The sequence below is a fragment of the Mobula hypostoma genome, chromosome 2 (genome assembly GCF_963921235.1).
Source record: "Mobula hypostoma chromosome 2, sMobHyp1.1, whole genome shotgun sequence".
NCBI lineage: Eukaryota > Metazoa > Chordata > Chondrichthyes > Myliobatiformes > Myliobatidae > Mobula > Mobula hypostoma.
In genome coordinates, this window is record NC_086098.1 from 121,858,675 (window position 1) to 121,878,915 (window position 20,241).

The following is a 20,241-nucleotide window of genomic DNA, read 5'->3' on the forward strand; positions in this document are numbered from 1 at the left end:
ATTAGTTTTTGAAGCAAGTCCTGCTGGTTTGTTCATGCTCTGAAAGTTGGTACTTAAAATATTTAGAATACAATGTCTTAATTTAAAATAAATCTTTGAGTATGTTCTGCAAATGAAAACAAAAACTTATTGGTACAAGTCATCATTTAGTAACGTACACAGTTAATGTCCTGAATCCATTATCTGTTCTCTATGGCTCTATTGTAATCGTTCTATTGCATTTAATAATTCCAAGTATTTCATCTTTATACAATATTTTTACAGTTCCGTGCAGATTAAAAGCCAAGCTCAAGCAAATTAGCTTCTTTAACATTTTTAGAATGGGTTTGGGAGTTATTAATAATTTGGGAGTTAATTTTTTATACAGTTTGATGCAAGCAAGGAATATGGAAGAAATTTGTTTTAAGATCTCCAGTATCTTGCATAATGAGAATGTTATATCATTTAAAAAAAGAGGGGAACAACTTTGAGTCCTTCCTCTTCCCCAGTAAGTGACACTGTACTTTCTCTGTAGTTGTAACACTTTATTCTGCACTCTGTTGTTGTTTTCCCTTCTACTACCTCAATGCACTGTTGTAATAAAGAGACCTGTATGGACGGCATGCCAGACATGCTTTTCACTGTATCTTGGTACATGTGACGATAGTAAACCCGTTTACCCAAATTTTAGAGGTTTTCCTTCCTTGCATTTTGTTTCTATGTTAAATTCAGCACCCTGGGTAGGTTTAAAATGAAGGATATGGCGTCTTTTTGGGCAGGGAGCCCTTGGTGTGGTTGTGCGACCCTTATATTTGCATTGCATTGCTTTCAATAATTACCACTGCACTCTGCTTCTTATCTATTGCATTTTTCAGTAAGATCATGCCTGAATCCCCTCTCAACAATACATTTCTGCTCTCTTCCAATACTCTCTTGATGCCTTTCTTGTTTAGAAGTTTAATTATCCCTTTCTTAAATCTATTCCATGGCTTGGCCTCCACCACCTTCTGTGGTCCAAATTCTACAGGTTCAGCAGTCTTTGAGTGTTGAAATTTCTCATTTCACTCCCAGATCTCATACACTGTAACCAGAGACGTTGATTCCTTGATCTGAATTCCTCTGGCAGGAGAAGCATCTTCCCTTCATTAATTCTTTCCACCCATGTCAGAAGTTTAGATTAGATCCCCTATAGTGGAGATTTTATTCTTGTGGGATCAGCGTTGTCCATTTTAGTTTGGGTTCTTTGCTAATATTTTGTGAACATTCTGCTTTTCTTGGTTGATTTTTCTTCTGTTATCACTGTGGGGGATTTCAACCAGTCCAGCTTGAAGAAATCTCTGAACAACTACTACCAAAATATCACATGTGGAATCAGAAGGGTCAACACACTTGACCACTGTTATACCACCATCAAGAATGCTTACTGTACCATCCAACTGCCACACTTTGGATAGTCTGATCACCTGGCTGTACTTCTATTCCGAGTGTACAGGTAGAGACTAAAGCTCGCAGCACCAGTGATGATGACCAAGAAGGTATGGCCAAGGGAGGCAGAGGACTACTTACAGGGATTGCTTAAAGTTAATGGACTGGACAATATTCAGGCTTTAATCTTTGAATCTGAACAATATGTCATGGATGTCACCAACTTCACCAAGAGCTGTGTGGATAAGCATGTGCATTTGAGAGCAGACCAGCCACACCAAAACTGAATGCCATGAGTGAACCAGGCGGTTTGTAGTCTGTTGAAGGCTAGATCTATGGCATTCAAGACTGGTGGTCCAGAACTCTACAAGAAGTCTTGGTACGACCTCATGAAGGCTATTTTAAGAGCAGAAAACAATTATGATTGAGGTTAGGGACAGAAGTGAATGCACATCAGCTTTTGACAGGGTTTGCAGGCCATTATTTCCTACAAAGTCAAACCTAATATCATGATTGACTGAGATGCTGCTCTCCCAGTTGAACTCTATGCCTTTTCTGCATGCTTTGAAAGGTCAAAAAGGCAGTATGAGAAGGTTTATCTTGTCTCACAACCTCTATGCAAAAAGTAAGGAAAGAAAACCTGCCTTGGAACTAAATCTGTACCCATTTCCAGTGCGGTGAGATAAGGACTCCAGCACCATGCTTTTCAAAAGAGATGTTAACGAACTCTCTTTTAGATTAGGAAACCTCTGTTGTATCCTTGACAAGATTGTTGATCTGAAATCCTGATCTCATTAAATGTGCTCATCAACTCCCTACACTGTATATCCCTAGGTAAATTTGTAACAAAAAAAACCTTAACTGGCAGTAAGACCAATTCCACTTGAAAATTTACTGGCCACAGTAAAATAAAGATTAAACATTTCCAGTAGTTTTTGATAAACACCGATAACATTTCATATGAGGTTTCAAAGTGCCCAATGCTCTCTGGTGAACAGTATGCCATAAAACAATGACAACAGGAATTTTCACTGGGTTCCTGGTCTTGATAAAAATTTGAATTCATTGTTCCCTCAACTATTGCAAGGCTGTCCAGTTGCTTCACAGTTAGGATGAGGTTTTGGTGTTGGTGTGTAGTGCCCTTTTTCCTCTAAACATAGTGGTGTGCATTTTTGCCAAGAAATTCAACTTTCGTCTCATCTGTCCACAGAACTTGGTCCCAGATGCATTGTGAAACACCCAGCTGGTCTTTTGCAAACTTGAGACGTGCAGCAATTTTTTTTTTGGAGAGCAATGGTTTCCTCCGTGAGGAAACATGATTCTTGTTCAGTGTTTTTCTTATGGTTTTTCTTGGGTTCCTTTTCACCTTCGGCATTACACGTTGTGTTCGGTGTGATCTTTGCAGGATGTCCACTCTTGAGGAGAGTAGGAACCATTCTGAATTTCCTCTATTTGTAGGCAGTTTCTCTTACTGTGGACTGATGAACACACAGAAATGCTTTTGTAGCCTTTACCAGCTTCATGCATCTCTACCATTGTTCTTCCAAGGTCCTCTGAAAGTTGTTTTGATTGAGGCATGGAGCACATAAACAGACCTTTTTTGAGCAGAGCAGGCTCTGAAAGTAACCTGATTTTGTGTGTCTTTTTTTATAGGGTAGGGCACCTCTGCAACTCACACCTCTAATTTCATCTCATTGATTGGAACACTTGAATCCTAATAGCTTTTGTAGAAGCCATTAACCCAGAGGTTCACACATGTTTTTTGAACCTAGACTGTGATTGTTTAAATGGTGTACTCAGTATTGACGGTAAGAAGTACAATTATTTGTGTGTTGTTAGTTTTACGCAGATTGTGTTCTTCTATTATTTGACTTAGATGAAGATCACTCCACATTTTATGAGCAATTAATGCAGAAAACCATGTAACTGTAAAGGGTTCACAAACTTTTTCTTGCAATTGTATACCTCTTAACCAGCACGATGGTAATTTTTCCATTGTTATTTTGTGGGTTCTCGAAGTGCCTGAATGAGCTGCATGTATTTCCTATATTACAACATTGACTACATTCAAAAGAGCTTCTTTGGCTGTGAAGCACTTGGGCAAGTTCAGTGGCTCTGGTAGGTGCAATGCAAATGAAAATCTTGCTTTTAGCTTCACTGAGAGAATTGTGAAAAATATTAAGATTGGACTGAGTTGTCATGGGTATATGAAAGGAAATTCAAGCTTGATAAATCTGAATTTTTTGAAATTGTGGTTTGCAAAATAGATAAGGGAAGTTTGAACTTTCTGAAAGCCTTTGAGAGGTTATTATCAAAATTAGAACATAGTGTGTTGGGGGTCAATACTGGTGTGGATTGATTAACAGATTAAAAAAAAACTAAGGCCAAGAGGGAATGGTTTATTTTCAGATTGGGAAGTCTATTTTCAGTGAGATGCCACAGAGATTGGTGCAAAAGGAAATGAAAACTTCTCAATAATTTAGGTAAAACCTATGGATCATTCTATCTGATCCATGAAGTAAACGATAACTCTATCCACAATCCATAGCAATTGATGGCATTAATGTTTTATTAGCTTGTTTGGCAGTGTGAGCATGAATGCAAACTGTTAACCTGCTTTTTCACACAGTGAAGTGAAATACAGTAATAGTTGTTATTCTTTTTATTCCAACTTAACTTCAAATAATAATACCTAAGGAATAAGATGGGGATGACCATGTTAATGGTATGATGTTTTAGACTGTCCTATAGTGGGCCGGCTGATGGTGCAATGACATCAGCGCTTGATCCCGGAACAGAGGTTCCCGAGTTCGAATCCAGTTGGGGCTGCTCCCGAGTACGCTTTTCATCCATGCCGGGTTGAGCGTTGAGATCGCAACTCGACCTTGTAAAATACAAAAGGGAAAAATACTGCGAAAAATGTCTCTGAGGAGTGGCGTGCCACACAGTCTCTCTCTCGCTCCGCACCTTGTAAAGGCTTGAAAAAAAAAATCATCGTGCACATGCACGTACATGCCAAAAAAAACTGTCCTATAGTCAGCAGGATTTAGAGGAGCAAATTTGTAGAGACGCTGCAAACAGTTGCAAAAAAACACAAGATGATAGTAGGCGATTTTTAACTTTCCATATATTGACTAGGACTTCCATACAGTAAGGACTCTATATGTCCTCTCCGTGGAATGCATGGGGTTACGCCGGGTGCTTCAGTTTCCTCCCACAGTTCAAAGACGTACTAGGTAGGTAAATTTGTTATTGTAAGCTTTCCTGTGTTTAGGTAGAGTTAATCGGGGGTTGTTGGAGCGGCATGGCTCAAAGAGCTGGAAGGGCGTACTGTGTGCTGTATTACTAAATAAATAAACAGATAGAGAGATGGACAGACACATTACAAATAAATTAAGTCAAAGGGCTGGATGGGATAGAGTTTGTCAAATGTGTTCAGGAAATTTTCCTTCATCAGTATATAGAGGTCCCAACTTGAGAGAGTACGATTCTGAATCTGCTGTTAGGGAATGAAGCGGGGCAGGTGACAGAAGTGTGTGTGTAGGGGCACACTTTGGAGCTAGTGATATAATTCCATTAGTTTCAAGATAATTATGGAGAAGGATAGGTCTGCCCACATGAGTTGAGATTCTAAATAGGAGTGTAACGCGCTGTAAGGTTTCACTGCTAATGTAATGGCTTCTTTGTAATGTTCACTGCTGAGGTAATGGTTTCTCTGTAGCAGCAATGTTTGGGTTATGGCTGGAGATAACAGGAGGCATGTTAGCCAATAAGAGATTGTTGCTGTGTCTTGTGAGTCTGGAAAGATGTTTTTTCGGGGTCTTTTGTCAAGGAGAGATGAAGAAGGAAGATGCGTGTGGAGAGAGCTGGTAGATCACCGGATGGAGTGGACTGGTATCTGAGGGTCCGAAGGTTGGCGATGGTGGAAGAATAACTACTGAGTGAGCTCCAACGTGACTTTGGGCCCTTTTTTTTTGGTTTATTTTCATTACTAACCCTATATTCAAATTAAGATTCATAAAGTTCAATTATTTAATTGCATATGGTGTACTGTCTGATACTTTGCGTTGTAGGTTTGTAACTAGGGTTGCATTACACAGCATCCACACAAAAGTGATTACGCAGTTTGGCTGGGCCAATGGCTGCTTCCCCTAGACGAACACGAGCTGGGCGAGCCTGAGGGTTACAGGAGAAAGGCCAATTTTGACGGTATCAGAAAGAATTTGGCAAATGTGGTTTGGGATACATTGTTTTCTGGCAAAGGTGCGTATGGTAAGTGGGAGGTCTTCAAAGTGCAACTTTGGGACTACAGAGTTTATACGTTCCTGATAGAATAAAAGGCAAGTCTAACAGGTTTAGGCAGCCTTGGAAACCAAGAGATAGTGAGGCTCTGGTGAAGAAGGGAAATTATGGGCCCGTGAACCTGATGTCAGTAGTGGATAAGTTTCTGGAAGGTATTCTAAGGGACTGGATATATGCTGTAAGTATTTGGATGGACAAGGGTTTATTAGGGATAATCAACATAGCTTTGTGTGTGGTAGATGGTGTCTAACTAGTCTCAGAGTTTTTTTGAGATGGTTACCAGGAAAATTGATAGCAGTGGATACTGTCTATATGGACTTTTGCAAAGCCTTTGATAAGGTCTTGCATGGGAGACTGGTCAAGAAGGTTCAGTTGCTTGACATTCAGAATGATCAGGGATCATTGCATGGTGTGTTATCTATAGCGATGACCTGGATGACAACGTGATAAACTGGATCATCAAACTTGCGTATGACACCAAGAGTGGGGACGGAGAGGATAGCGAGGAAGGCAATCAAAGCTTGCAACAGGATCTGAACCAGTTGGAAAACTAGGATGAAAAATGGCAGCTGGAATTTGATGCAGACAAGTGTGAGGTGTTGCACTTTGGGAGGACAAACCCGGGTAGGTCTTGTGCAGTGTGCGGTAGGGCATGAGGAGTGTGGAGTAAAAGTGGCATCATATGTAGATAGGGTCATAAAGCGAGCTTTTGGCCCATTGGCGTTTATAAATCAGAAATTGTGATGTTATATTGAAGTTGTATAAGACATTGGTGAGGCCAAATTTGGAGTATTGTGGGCAGTTCTGGTCACCTACCCACAGGAAAGATACCAATAAGATTGAAAGAGTACAGAAAATATTTAACCAGGCTGTTGCTGGAACTTGAGTCCCCAAGTTATAGGGAAAGGTTGAATAGGTGAGTACTTTATTCCCTAGAGTGTAGGAAATGAAGGGAGATTTGGTAGAGGTGTACAAAATTGAGGGGTATAGATGGGGTAAATGCAAGCAGGCTTTCTTCACTGAAGTTCATTGAGACTGGAATTAGAGGTTGTGGGTTAAGGGTGAAAAGTGGAATGCTTAAGGGGAGGGAACCTTAGGGGGAACTTCACTTGGAGGATGGCGAGAGTGTGGAACCAGCTACAAGTGGAAGTCAGGGATGTGAGTTTGATTTCAACATTTAAGACAAGTTTGGTTCAGTACATGGAAGGGAGGGATGTAGAGGGCTATGGTCCAGGTGCAAGTTGATGATAGTTTTAATGGATTAGATGGGCAGAAGGGCTTTTTTCTCTGCTGTAATAAGAAAATGTTTTCCCTACATCTGTGAGAAATATAGTTCAATTTGTATTTCTTTCAAACTGCTCTTTTCTGTACCTAAGTATTCTTGAAGAATTTGGCATCCTTGATTTGCTAGCACATATCTGTGGGTATTATCTTCTTGTCACAGAAAGTCAGGTATCAAACACTGTTAACCTGATGAGGGTATGGTAATGTATTCTTGCAGTGATGAAAAGCTAATGGCTTGCACAGTCTGTTCACAAATTTCAAAGTTCAAAGTAAACTTAATTAACAAAGTACATGTATGTCTCAATAATCAACCCTGAGATTCATGTTCTTGCTGACATTCACAGTAAATACAAGAAACATAATAGAATCAATGTAAGACTGCACCCAACAGGACAGACAACAACCAATGTGCAAAAGATAATAACCTGTGCAAATACAAAAGAAATTAAAAAAGAAATAATAATAAATAAATAAACAACAAATATCAGAGCTTGTAGTGCAACTATGCTGAAGGAGATTGTGAAGAAGCTTGTAACTTGCCTTTCGGAGTTGAGCTGTTGAACCGCCTGTATGACTTGGCATTTTTGTGGTGTAAACTGAAGTCTCAAAAGTCAGGATGGTCGCAGTGTGAAGTGTACGGGCTGAATAAAGGCAATGGGGCCCGTGCCCAAGAGTGGAGATTAAGTCAGTGTTTGACCACTGCTGGAGCTGACTTGTAGCAGAAGTAAGGTGAGGCGATGCCTAGTTAAGGTGGCGGGACCAGACCCAGGCCTGAAAACAGGAAAAGATCTGAGATTTGATTGCTTAAACACCTGGTCGGATTGAGGTAGTAAGTCCCGGGCTCGAGGGTTGGATGATTAAATGCCAGGCCAGATTGAAAAGGTCAAGGTGTCAGTGGTGAGGGATGGACTGATTCAGCTCGCTGCTCTGAAAGGTTTAGTTGCCTCTGTGCTGAACTGAGGTTATGGCTTGTAACTATTGGGCTCCTAAATTAGCTATAGTTATGACAGGCTTTCTGACTGTGGACTCACTTTCTTGAACGCTATTTCTGAATGCTATTTGCTTACTTTTATTTGCACAATTTTTTTCTGCACATTGGGTGTTTGACAGTCTTTTTGGTTCTGTTGGGTTTCTTTGGTTTGTGGCTGCCTGTAAGGAAACAAATCTCGAGGTTGTACATAGTATACATACTTGTACTGTATAATAAATGTACCTTGAACTTTTGAGATGTTGCCAATCCAGACTGACTGGGGTCTGCAAGTGAGGAGATTGAGGAACCAGTTGTACAATGAACTATTGAGGCCAAGGTGTTGAAGTTTATTGATTAGTTTTGAGGGGATGATAGCTGCAATCAGTGAAGAACATCCTGATGTATGCACCTTTGCTGTCCCGATTTTCCTGGGTTGAGTGAAGAGCCAATGAAATGGCATCTGGTGTTGACCTTTTTTTGATGGTTGGCAAATTGGAGTGAATCCAAGTTGCTCTTCAGGCAGGAGTTGATGTGTTTAATCACCTTCCTGTGTATCTGTGATAATCTTTTACTCCTCATCAAGTGTCTGTCCTTCACTGACAGAAGCCCTGAAGTTAGAAACAAGCTGCTGGAGGAAGGCAGTGGGTGGCAGCAACGAAGGAGAATGGACAGTCAACACCCTTCATTTGGAGCGAAGTGTGGAGATAGTAACAGAGGCTGGCGGTGATGTGGAGTCAGCACAGTTGCAGATTATGGAATCTGATAAGAAAGGTGAAGAATGAACCAAATGGTGGGGGGTGGTGTGCATTTGGAGGAAGAGGTGATATGGGACTCATTGGGAAGAATGTATGAGTGATGGAAAAATGGTATAGGTAGGGGTGATTAAAGAAATTGAGTGTTTAGAGGATGGGGGAATGGATTTTGGAAAGAAGGATGTCGGTCAGGAGAAGGGGTATAGGAAGTGCAGGTTAGCTGAAATTGAGGAATACCATGCTCGTTGTTGGGTTGTAGACTACCAAGGTGGAATATGAGGTGTTGTTCTTGTTTGTATTTGGCTTCTCCCTGGTAGTGGAGGAGGCTGAGGATAAGACAGGCCCATGTGTGACTGCGAAGGGAAATTAAATGGCAAGGAATCTCAAAGGTTCATTTATTATCAAAGTATACAACTCTGAACATCATCTTCTCCAGATAGCAATGAAACCAAGAAGGAAAGGAACAGCAGCATGATCATCAACCTCCAAATCCTCCTCCCCGTGCAAAAAAAAAACCAAAAACGGAACAGACACATCCCTCCCGCCCCCGTACACAAAAAAAAGAGAAAGATCGGGTGAAAAACAGAATATGAGAAAAGTCCATTGTCCGAGTCCATATCCATATCCAAAACTCAAAACATGAGTAACATTCACCGGGCACAGCAGCAGGCCACACAGGTCTCCCCCTCTGGCAGTAGAGTGAATCCACTGGTAACCAAAAGGCATTCTCCCCTCTCCAGTAACAGTGTGATTCCACCAGCATTCAGACGGCATTCTCCCCTCTCTGGTAGGAGAGTGATCTCACCAGCGATCAAAAGGCAGGCAGCCGGTGCTCACCCTCTGTTTTCGCCTCAATGTTTCAATCTCCCGCATTGCTTTAATCAGCGAACAACGGAAGCTTTAATTGGTGAAATGGAGTCGAATGTTGGCTCGCGCCTCGTCCCGCGGCCTTCTTGCCACGATGTTTACTTGCTGCCTCTGCCTCCTGGAATCTGGAGTCCAGTTGTCCCATGCTTGCACTTCCCCTTTGAGAAGGAAAATGCCAAAGACTTACAAATCTCTGGGGAAAAACAAATCATTTCCTCTCTTCTCGTTCAAGAGGAAATATTTTCTCCATCTCTATCTCTTTGAGACTCCTTATATTTATGTATATCTTAGTCAAGTGACTGAAGAGTCACCAATTTCTGCAAAAGCTGACATGGACAAGTGAGCACCCACCAGGTTTAATTGGATTATTTCCAAAACTGGAGTGGTGCAACTGTCTACTGAGCCATCAGGGTGCCAATTTTTCAACATCCTGTCTGCTGACTGCACTTTTTGGCACAAATGATGCATAAATACATTGTATTTTTGGCAGAGTCAGTACATGCGATGGATTATTAGATTGTAATTTGGGATGTTGCAGAATGATGCTGAGTTTTCTGTGTGTCTGCTGTCCACAGTGTGTGAAATTATGCTTATTTTTCCCCATTTGACTAGTGTGCTAGCATTGTGCAGAGATTATCCTCTATAATATGTACACTGTGTTGGATAATTGGGGTGATTGTTTTTACTTCACCTTCTTCCTCTCCCCATCACAGGCGCACGCCCTGGTTTCTCATTTTAAATATATTAAACTGTATCGGAAAAGCTGGTAATGGTAAAACTTCATTAGGAAGTTTTGAAGAAGTGTGTGAGTATTCAGTAGCCTTGTTTGTTTGCCCTTCTCCTGAGCTTGTTCTTCATGTATTTGTCTAGCTTTTGCCAGCTCCTTAAGGTTGTCATGGTCGTGGGTAAAGGGCAGTAGTGGAGGTGAGCTCCCACTATCTATTAAATGCCCCCAGTGGCTTGCGTCTCAAGTAGCCTCTATAAACAAGTTGAGCTCCTAGCCTTCACATGTGGCTTAGCTAGTAAGGCCGGCAGAACTGTTTCTACTAACAGGAGAAGGTGCAAAGGTGGGTTACTGGTGCCTAAAAACCAATCTCTTCAGAAAGATGGAGCTTGTCAGCCATGGTTGGCAGCTCATCAAGGGGAAAAAAACTCTGATCTTGAACCTCTGCTACCTTGCAGCTATGCCCATTCATGGGGAAGGCCTTGGCAGTAAACCCAGAGGAAATATTCAGAGCTGGAGTCACTAAGGCAGTCCTATGTTGAGTTTTAATGCTGATTGGCAACTCCTGCAATGCCATTGGTGCCAAACTCTGTTGTTCTCTATCGTTTTGTTAGCTGCATGGAGAGGGAGAGCATGCTGCATGGGCAGTAGCTTACTGTCCATATCGTACTTTCCTGACCTGCATATACAATATAGATAGCTTGGACACAGCATCCATAATTGACCTTAACCAGCGGAGGTCCTGGTCCTCCTAGTTTTTGTCCACTACATGTGAGGCAGGGTCAGACCATTCAGCACCTCAAAGCAGCTCATCAATTAAATGAGTTACTTTCCTCCACTTCCTATTCCCACTCTATCTATACCCTTGGTTCCTTAAGGATCTTTAATTCGTTCTCCTGTTCTTGATACTCTTAGTTATTTCATAGATTTATGATACTCTGAGTAATGGAATTACTCAATTTAGTCCTAAATATTTTGAAGCTACTGCCCCAAGTTGATGACTCCAGAGTTGTAACAAGCAGCACTCCGTATTTCACTAAAGTTTAAACAGATGACTCACTATTTAAACTCTAATCTTTCCTCACAGGACAGATCTTTTCATTGTGGACTTCACACAATCCTTTGCTGTATTCCCCGTAAAGCCAAATATATCAAGCCTAGGGTAAGGAGAGTTTATTTCCTGGCTGGATTTTAACTACAGTGAGAATTCTTTACCCTTTTCATATATCATCCGTTTGATCACAGTGGTCAATAAACTGGACCAAGGAATTGATTGTGGACTTTAGGAAGGGAAAGTTGAGGGGACGCATACCAGTCCTCATCGAGGGATCAGCAGTGAAAAGGGTGAGCAGTTTCAAGTTCTTAAGTGTCAACATCTCTGAAGATCTATCCTGACTCCAAGGAGTTTGAGGAGAATTGGTATGTCACCAAAGACGCTAGCAAATTTCTACAGATGTATGTTGGAGAGGATTCTAACTGGTTGCATCATCATCATCTGGTATGGAGGGGCCACTGCACAGGGTTGGAAAAAGCTGCAGAAAGTTGCAAACTCAGTCGGCTCCATCATGGGTACTTACCTCCCCAGCATCCAGGACACCTTCAAAAGGTGATGCCTCAAAAAAGCGGCATCGTTAAGGACCCCGTTACCCATGGTATGTGCTCTTCTCGTTGTTACCATCTAGGAGGTTCAGGAACCTGAAGACAACCACTCAACATTTTGAGAACAACTTTCCTTCTGCCACCAGATTTCTGAATGGACAATGAACCCATGTACACTGCCTGACTATTTTTGTTTGCTCTTGTTTAGCGCTACTTATTTAAATTAATTTTAAATATATATTTCTTATGGTAATTTGTAGTTTTTTTATTATGTATTGCAATGTACTGCCACAAAACAACACATTCCATGATGTATGCTAGTGATATTAACCCTGATTCTGATTCTCATTATGACTTCTGAATTTACCCATTTATTAACGTAGATCCATGTGTATCTGTATGTATGTGTATAAATGTGTATACAGTTCCTATATAAAAGAAGAATTCTGCGCCCCCCCCCCACCGGAAGTTTTCATGTTTTACTGTTATACAATATTGAATCACAGTGGATTAAATTTGGCTTTTTTGACACTGATCAACAGAAAAATACTCTTTCATGTCAAAGTGAAACCAGATCTCTACAAAATAATCTAAATTAATTACAAATATAAAACACAAAATAATTGAGTGCATAAAAATTTTTTACCCCCTTCGAGTCAGTATTTAGTAGATGTACCTTTGGCAGCAATGATAGCCTTGAGTCTGGAAATTTCTGGTACAAATGGGCTTTTTGCCTGGAATGCCAGGTAAGAAAATTGTGATGGATTGGTGTTTCACATTGTGAGGAGCAGTAACCTTGCATATGTGCCTGTTCAATTTCTGATATGTTAGCTTTTTGTTCTTATGGTCACTCACAGCTAGGGCAAAAGTAAATGCTTCATGACCTAATATCAATTTCCAGCATTTATTTGTTCTATTGTGTTACTTTGATGTGATGTTGAAATGATGGATACTTTGTCTCCTTTCAGGCTGCCATACGTGTACTGATATCTTTGAAACAAATGGAAAAACAAAAGAATATCTGCTTGCTGGATCACTTGATGCTTGAACCAAAATAAAAGTTGTCCTGGAACAACTGTAAGTTTCTTTTAGGTGTTTTTGACTGTGCTGTGTAATGTGGCAGGATAGAGAATGGCTATATATTGCATGACAGATCACATGAAAATTAATTCCAAGGAGCTTCTCTATGGTATAAATGTGTGCCTGAATTTTTTTTTTAAGATTCTGACCCCATATTCACCATTGCCTCTGGCATGTTGGCCATAGCAGCAGAGTTCATTCTTGAAAAGCAAGTTATCATGTGACTGATGTAATACTGAAGGCAAAGTGGAAAATAATTAGCAGTAGTTTTGGCATGTGCAAATGGCATCTCTGGTATTAATGATGTCTGTGGATCATTGCATTCAGTAACATGAAGGAGGTCATTTGACCTATTCTGTCTGTGTTGAGTGAACCAGTGTATTTAATGCTAAATGATGCATACAAAGAGAGAAGAAAAAGTCCAGAAAGCAATAATTCTGGCTAGAATTATGGTAGAAACAAGACGTAGTGCTTTTTTTCTGGTGCTCATGGCAATTAATTTTGGCTTTGTAGTGGAAAATGTTTAGTATATAAGTATCCAATTACTAGCCACAAGGGCTAATCAAACACACATAGGCCACAAATTATTTGCTTCAATCAGGCATATATCTTAGTAAAGGAATCTTTTGACACCACAATCTCTAACACTGTTGCTCTTTGATAAATCTTGTGGATAAAATTGTGACTTGTAAGGATTATAGTAGACAGAATAGGAGTTGTGGTGTTCTACAAATTAAATAGTAGGAACATAGAAAACCTATGGTACAATACAGGCCCTTTGACCCACAAAGTTGTGCCGAACATGTCCCTACCTTAGAAATTACTAGGCTTATCTATAGCCCTATTTTACTAAGCTCCATGTACCTAACTAAAAGTCTCTTAAAAGACCCTATCGTATCCACCTCCACCACCATTGCCGGCAGCCCATTCCACGCACTCACCACTCTCTGAGTAAAAACTTACCCCTGACATCTCCTCTGTACCTACTCCCCAGCACCTTAAACCTGTGTCCTCTTGTGGCAACCATTTCAGCCCTGGGAAAAAGCCTCTGACTTATATACCTCTATCAGGTCACCTCTCATTCTCGGTCGCTCCAAGGAGAGAAGGCCGAGTTCACTCAACCTTTTCTAGTAGAAAGAAAAACAGTGCATTTGTCAAGGTGAATTATGTCATCAAGATGTACAGAAATTTTACTTAACTTGAACTTTGAACACTACAATAAACTTTACTGAAATGTTCCCTCTAGACATTAAATCTGTGAGACAAGGTCCACAATAGAATAATTAATTCATTGTCTCCTAACATAGTGGACACTTACTTGTCTCAGAATCAGTGTGATTATATTCACTTGCTAGATTCTTGGGATGTCCAATGAAGGGCATTGAGGAAACTTTTTTTTATTACCCAAACGTTCCTGCTGGTGAGGTACCTTCTTGAATTGCTGCAGTCCTATGTATCTGTACTCTGAGATTCCTCTGCTCTATTACAGTACCATTTAATATACTAATTCTGAATTAAATTCCATTTGCCATTCCTGGGTCTGCCTATCCAGATGATCAAAACCCTGTTATAAATCTTGATACTCCACTGTTTGCATTACTACCTATTTAAGTGTCATCTGCAAACTTGCTATTCCTCATGTATACTAATCTGAGTCATCAAAATAGGATTTATCTTTGTCCCAAAGCATTAAGCGATTCAGAAATGGCTTCTCCCCTTCCACTATCAAAATTCTGAATGAACCGTGGACACTGTACTATTTACTTTGTAACTTATAGTAATCTTATGTCTGCACTGTACTGCTGCTGCAAGACAAACTTCATGTCATATCACTGTTTTATAATAAACTTGATTCTGAACTTGTTTTAATCCTTCCAGGACTGGATCATTATCCATAGCATCCAGGATGCATTGTCCATAAATCAATCTTTCTTATTGGTACAAAATTAAGTTAACAATTTGAACAAAGAACAGAACAGCACAGTAACAGACCCTTTGACCCACAGTATTGTACTGAACTAATTAAACATGACTAAATTGATCCCTTCTGCCTGAGCATGTTCCATATCCATGCATTCACTGCATATGCATGTTTCAATCCAAGAGCCTCTTGAATGTCTCTATCATATCTGCCTCCAGTACAATCTTCTAGGCACTCGCTGCTGTCTGTGCAGGGAAACAACTTGCCCTGGCCATTTCCTTTGAAGTCTTCTCCCTCCCCCGCCCAGATCAACTTAAATGCACATCCTCTAATGTTAGACCTCTCTAAAATTCTTGATCCGTCTATCCTACATACAATTTTTTAATTCATTTTTGGCCATTGGCTAGTGAATAGGTGCAGGGACATTTACTGGTTGTCTTTGGTACCAAGGTGTTGAGGCCAATTGCCAGTTCATTACTCAATCAAATGTAACTAAAGACAGACTTGGATTTTAAGCCCCTGTGGCATTAATAGTTGTGGAACTGGGAGAACACAAGAAAATAGGGGAAGGAGTAGTCACCTGCTCCTTAAATCTTCTCTGCCATTCAATATAATCATGGCCAGTCTAACCAAGGCCTCAGATCCTCCCCTGCCAGATCTGCATTGCCTTAATTCTTCTGATTTTTCAAAAAATTATCTTCTCTTACCCACACCCCTCCTTCCCCACTCCCATTTAAAATACTTCTATTATGTTGACCTCCACAACTTTCAGGGGCAGAGAATTCCAGTTATTCACTACCTCTGAGAAGAAGTTTCTGTTCCTTAGTTATGGATAACATTAAATATCGATTCAGGTTAATTTATCCTTTTTTGTGTAAGGAGAACAAACTGTGTGCCACATCCTAGGTTTTGCCTCACCAATACCCAGTACAATTATAATGAAACTTTCCTGTTTTTAAAAGTCGTATTTGAATAAAGGCCAACATATCATTTACCCTCTTAACTGTTACTGCACTTATGATTCATGGTTCCTCTCAAGTTCACTCATTTTTGTGCCCATTTAGGGCAAGACCTTGCACTTTCCCACATTAAACTCCATTTGCCAAGTTTTCCCTGAATCTATTCCAATTCCAATTTCATACAATGATAAGGATTTTCTCACAATATCTTTAAGTACAACTTGCCCTTCCCCCTATCTTCATGCTATTAGTGATGTCCATAAACCTAGGAGCAGATTTAGGCCATTTGGCCCATCGAATCTGCTCTGCCATTCTATCATGGCTGATTTATTAGCCCTCTCAATCCCGTTCTCCTTCCCACTCACCGTAACCTTTGATCCCCTTACTAATTAGGAACCTAGCAATCTGCACTTTAAATATACCCAATGACTTGGCCTCCACAGTCAATTGTGGTAAGGAATTCTGATAGCTTTTACTGTATATTCTAGTCTGATCTACTTAATATTCACATCATGAGGTGAAGTGTTTCCACATAAAATGTTCCTTGGGAAATAACAGTTAAGCAAGTATTTTTATTCAATTGTATAGCTATTTCAAAGAGCTAATGGGCCAAGGTCACATGTTTCTGTGGTTAAGACTCTGGTTCATCTATCAGAATATTGATGAAGTTAAATTATTGACACTCAGACACATACAGCTCCGGACGGTAATCAGCTTCATTTTAAATGTGTGAAGGTGGCAAGTGGCAATGAAATAATCTTCCATTTCTGGCTAATACTTGTGATCTTGCTTTAATCAGAATGTCATGAAAACTGTTGGCATGCAGTAGAGTGCAAGACATAAAAAGTACTGCAATTTACAAAAAATGAAGAGTGCAAAAGAGGAATGAAGAGGTAATGTTCATGGGTTCATAGACCATTCAGACATCTGATGGCAGAGGGGAAGAAACTTCTCTTAAAACGGAGTGTGGGTTTTTAGGCTCCTGTAACCCCCACCTTCCATTACCTTGATGGTAGTAATGAGAAGAGGGAATGTCTTGGATGGTGAGAGTTCCTAATGATAGGCACTGCCTCTTGAAGATGACCTGGATGGTGGAGAGGCTTATGCCCGTGATGCAGCTGGCTGAATCTACAAACCTTTTTTGCCCCTTTTGATGTAAACAACAGGAATTCTGCAGATGCTGGAAATTCAAGCAACATACATCAAAGTTGCTGGTGAACGCAGCAGGCCAAGCAGCATCTATAGGAAGAGGTGCAGTCGACGTTTCAGGCCGAGACCTTTGATGTATGTTGCCCCTTTTGATTCTGTTTATTAAAGTCTCCATACCAGGTGACTATGCAGTCAGTCAGAATGCTCTCCAATGTACATCTACAAATATTTGCGAGACTCCTAATGAAGTAGAATCACTAGAGTGCCACCTTCTTGATGGCATCAATGTATTGGACTCAAGATGATGATGTCCAGTAACTTGGAGCTGTTCTCCCTTTCCACCACTTAATGAAGACTGGTGTGTGTTCTTCCAACTTCTCCCTCCTGAAGTCCACGTTGATCATCAAGGTGCGCGGATAAAGGGCGATTCTTTGTGTGTAGTTCTGACGGGAATCATCAAATATTTCTGTTCAGGACTACTACAGCTGAAATCCACAATGACAGCCATGGGTACTTCAGTAAGCAACATCATTTTAAGTTGTTTAAAGAGTCTATCAATCCTCAAAATTGACAAATCCTGGGCAGCAGACTTTAGTCATGAGTGCAATTCCCTTTTAAGAAAGCGGAGGCACAGATACTGCGCCAGTCTGTGGGTATGATTGAAATGCAGAGGCTTTAGACCCTCCCTCCCCCCCCCCAACTCCTGACTAGCCTGATGGTGCAGCTCAATGACTTCCCCGTTCTCTGCAGACAGGACAACTGAGTCTTTTAAAGGTAGAAGAAATGGAGTATGCTTTATGATTAACTCATCCTGGTGCACAGATGTAGTTGTTCTGTCTCAGTACTGCTTACCCGACCTTGGATATCTAGCGGTCAAATGTCATCCTTTTTATCTGCCGAGGGAGTTTTCCGCCATCATCCTGGTAGCTGTGTACATTCTACCTTAGGACAATGTCAGGTAGGCACTGGACGAATGAATCTCTGTGATCACCAGGCACAAAACAGCAAACTCTGATGCCTTTATCATTGTGGGGGATTTCAACTATCCAGCTTGAAGAAATCTCTGAATGACTACCACCAACGTATCACCTATCGAACCAAAGGAGCCAACACACTTGACCATTGTTATACCACAATCAAGAATGCTTACTATGCCATCCTTCACCCATATTTTGGAAAATCAGATCACCTGGCTGTACTTCTGGCATATAGGCAGAGGCAAAAGACCGCAGCACCAGTGATGAGGAAAAAGAGACTATGCTCAAGGGAAGTGGAGTAGTGCTTACAGGGCTACTTTGAGTTGGTGGACTGGACAATATTCAGGGATGCATCTTTGTATCTGAATGCACATACCACAGTTGTCACTGACTTCATCAAGATTGTGGATGAGTATGTGCCTTCGAGATCATACTGGATATACCTAAATTTAATGTCATGGATGAATCAAGCTATTCATAGTTTACTGAGGGCAGATCTGTGACATTCAAGAGCAGTGATCCAGAACTATACGAGTCCAGGTATGACATATGAAAGGCTATTTTAAGAGCAGAAAAACCATTTTTGATTGAGGTTAGAGACGGAATCAGATGCACGTCAGCTCTGATGAGGTTTGCAGGCCATTACTTCCTACAGTGCGAAACCTAAAATCATGAGTGGCTGTGATGTTTCATTCCCAGATGAGCTCAGTGCCTTTTATGCACACTTTGAAAGGGAGAATAAAGCTACACCTGTGCAAATCCTTGCGGCATCTGATGACCATGTGTCTTTGGTCTCAGAAGCTGACGTCAGAACGTCTTTCAAGAAGGTGAACCCTTTCAAGGCGTCAAGCCCTAATAGTGTATCTGTTGAGGCTCTGAAAACCTGTGCCAGCCAACTAGCAGAAGTGTTCAAGCAACACACATCAAATTTGCTGGTGAACACAGCAGGCCAGGCACCATCGCTAGGAAGAGGTACAGTCGACGTTTCAGGCTGAGACCCTTCGTCAGGATTAACTGAAGGAAGAGCTAGTAAGAGATTTGAAAGTGGGGGGGGGGGGAAGATCCAAAATGATGATTGAATTTGATTGAAAAGATTGAAGTGTTCAAGCATGTCTTCAGTCAAAGTTTCCCTCCTGCTTCAAAATGGTGACAATCATAAGATGCACAAGATGCATAATGCACAAGAAAAGCAGGGTGACCTGCCTTGATGACTATCGGCCATGGCACTCACATTAACTGTGATGAAGTACTTTAAGAGGTTGGCCGTGGCTAGAATTAAATCCTGCCTAAGTAGGGACCTGGACCCGCTGCATTTTGCCTATCGCCACATAGTCTACAGTGGATGCATTCTCACTGGCTCTCCACTCGGCCTTGGATCACCTGAACAATAGTAATACCGATGTCTGGCTGCTGTTTATTGATTACAGCTCAGTGTTCAACACAATCACACCCTCAGTTCTAATCAAGAAGCTTTAATATTTGGGCCTCTGTACCTCCCTCTGCAACTGGATCCCTGGATCCTTGACTTCCTCACTGCTAGTCTGTGCACATCACAAATAGCATCTCCTCTTTGCTGACAATCAACACTGGCACACTACAAGGATGCGTGCGTAGTCCACTGCTCTACTCTCTCTCCACCCACAAATGTGTGGTGACAGTGGTATGCAAAAGTTTGGGCACCCCTGGTCAAAATTTCTGTTACTGTGAATAGCTAAGTGAGTAAAAGATGAATTGATTTCCAAAAGGCATAAAGTTAAAGATGACACATTTCTTTAATATTTTAAGCAAGAAAACTTCTTTATTTCCATCTCTTACAGTTTCAAAATAACAAAAAAGGAAAAGGACTGGAAGCAAAAGTTTGGGCACCCTGCATGGCAGTACTTAGTAACACCCGCTTTGGCAAGTATCACAGTTTGTAAATGCTTTTTGTAGCCAGCTAAGAGTCTTCCAATTCTTGTTTGGGGGATTTTTGCCCATTCTTCTTTGCAAAAGGCTTCCAATTCTGAGAGATTCTTGGGCTGTTTTGCATGCACTGCTCTTTTGAGGTCTGTCCACAGATTTTTTATGATGTTTAGGTCAGGGGACTGTGAGGGCCATGGCAAAACCTTCAGCTTGCACCTCTTGAGGTAGTCCATTGTGGATTTTGAGGTGCGTTTAGGTTCATTATCCTGTTGTAGAAGCCGTCCCCTTTTCATCTTTGGCTTTTTTTTACAGACGGTGTGATGTTTGCTTCCAGAATTTGCTGGTATTTAA

The 20,241-nt window shown here is 41.0% G+C and overlaps 1 protein-coding gene across 6 annotated transcripts in view; it reads left to right on the plus strand.

Moving 5' to 3' along the window:
* The window catches only part of disp1 (dispatched homolog 1 (Drosophila)), a 414,117-nt gene that overhangs the window by 100,622 nt on the left and 293,254 nt on the right, over nt 1-20,241 (plus strand). For 5 of the 6 annotated variants that reach the window (XM_063040569.1, XM_063040566.1, XM_063040573.1 and 2 more), the window contains exon 2: nt 12,871-12,979. The gene's annotated coding sequence lies outside the window, so the exon portion shown is untranslated. Of the gene's footprint in view, nt 1-11,403; nt 11,466-12,870; nt 12,980-20,241 lie in introns of those variants that run through there. The other variant, XM_063040568.1, reaches the window with a different exon arrangement.